The following is a 2,256-nucleotide window of genomic DNA, read 5'->3' as shown; positions in this document are numbered from 1 at the left end:
AAAATCTGTTTTCAATAAATAAAATCTTGATTAAATAAAACAGATTTTTATTCAATATTGATTTTTATCTTACACAGATTTTTGTATTAAATATAGATTTTTTTATCAAATATAAATTTTTTATTCAACCGTTTTTTTTTAATCTTTCAAGATTTTTTTCATAAAACTTAGATTTTTGGTCGATATATATTTTTTTATACATCTAACTTCAATAAAAAAGTCGAATAAAAAAAATTTAAAAAAATTCATATTTAATAAAAAAAAAAGAAATGTGAACAATAAAAATTAATGTTAAAAAAATCTTATATAAATAAAATATTAAGTGTATAAAAAATCAGTTGTTTAGAAAATTATAAAAAAAACCTATTTGATAAAAAATCTATACTATCATTCAAAAAAGTACAAAACTTATAAAATTGTAAGAATAAAAATATTTAAAAATATATTTTTTTAATAACTTGAAACTATGTAAAAAAATATTTTCAAAAACATTAATACTTTTTGAGGTAATGAGTATTTTACGCTTAATTAATCACCCTGTATAAGGAATTTATTTGATGGACTCGATCGGCCAAAGTCAGGAGGCTGCTCGAACTTGGCTCCCGACTTTTGTTTTTTGATTTTTAAGTTTTCTGCTGGTTTACAAATTCGAAAATGTAATTTACAATTGTTTGCAATTTGTCCGAAGTCGATCGGTCAAAGTCGGGGGGCCACGTGAACTTGGCCCCCGACTTTTGTTTTTTGTTTTCTAAGTTTTCTGCTGATTTACAAATTCGCAAATGTAATTAACAATTATTTACAATTGTTTGCAATTTTTCCGAAGTCAATCGGGCAAAATCGGGGGGCCTTCTTCATGTACATTCTGTAAACAGATTAAAAAGAGTCAAATTATTTTCAACATTTTATCGTATATAGAAAATGCTAATATAAACATTTAGTGAAATTTTCAAATATCTACAGTCATTCGTTTTTTAATTACAATAAAATAAGAAAATCGTCACATGAGAAATTGAGTGAATATCGAATGTTGTAAAAATATGAATTTCAAACGCTCATAAAAATTTTATTTGACTTGCTTGTAGACATTTTTTTTTTAAATGGTAGACAAACTTATGAGTAATCTTATATTACATTTTCAAATCTTAGATTTAAAAGGAAAAATTTTAAAATGGAAACTGAAAATCTCCGTAAACAGCTCAAAATAAATCAAAATATTTGAAAAATGTTATGGTGTATAGAAAATGCATACATAAACGTTCAGTCAAAATTTTATGCACCTACGGTCATTTGTTTTAAAGTTACACCAAAAACCAAAATAGATTTTCTTGAAAATAGATTATGCGTAAAAATTCCCGTTTTTCCTTAATTTTTCTTTTGTTTTTCACAGCGCTTTTGAAAACTACTGGAAAAATTTTACTTCCTATCAGAAAAGATACTGTTGAAGAAAATCCAAGCACTTTTACTGTCCTAAAAGGTGATGACAGACCAGTGTTTGGCAAGTTCCTTAAAAAAAGGAATTCGTTCCGTTCCTCGTTCTTTTTAAAAAAAAAGGAATTCGTTCCGTTCCTTGTTCCTTAAAAAAAAAAAAGAATTCGTTCGTTTGTCATTCCTTTGGAAAATGAACGAGTTCCTTTTTTAGTTCCAAATAAAATAAAAATTCTTACAATCATTAATGTTTTTTTTTTCATATGCATACTTCTTTAGTTTTTAATTCCAATATAATATACAAGTTCGTTCATATTTTATAATTCTATTTTGAGGTTTTCTTTAAAATTAAATTGTTGGCCAACGTATATCGATTGTATAACGTCGATAGTCGATAACGATCACTAATTAGCAAAATACATTAAACACTTAAAAAAAAATATATCTTAATTTCAATTATTTACATACTTATCTGTATAAATTATTGGAACTAGAAAGGAACGAACAATTTTGTTATTTTTCCTTGAAAAAAAGAACTAGTTCATTTTCTCGTTCTTTTTTTATAAAAAGGAACTCGTTCCAGGAATCCGTTCCTTTTGGAACTCGTTCCTTCCAAACACTGTGACAGACACAAAAATAAAAAAAATAAAAAAACACACATCATTGTAAAATCAATACATTCATCGTTTCACTCAGAATCTAAAAACACACATCATTGTAAAATGAATACATTCATCGTTCCACTCAGAATCTAAAATAATAATATTGTAATTGATACAACTGTGAAAACCTACCTCTACTGACTACTCTTGTTTGTTTATATTTGTCTTA

The sequence above is a fragment of the Acyrthosiphon pisum genome, chromosome A1, assembly GCF_005508785.2.
Source record: "Acyrthosiphon pisum isolate AL4f chromosome A1, pea_aphid_22Mar2018_4r6ur, whole genome shotgun sequence".
In the NCBI taxonomy this organism is placed as follows: domain Eukaryota; kingdom Metazoa; phylum Arthropoda; class Insecta; order Hemiptera; family Aphididae; genus Acyrthosiphon; species Acyrthosiphon pisum.
The sequence above is the reverse complement of the archived record's forward strand: the minus strand, read 5'-3'. Positions refer to the sequence as shown.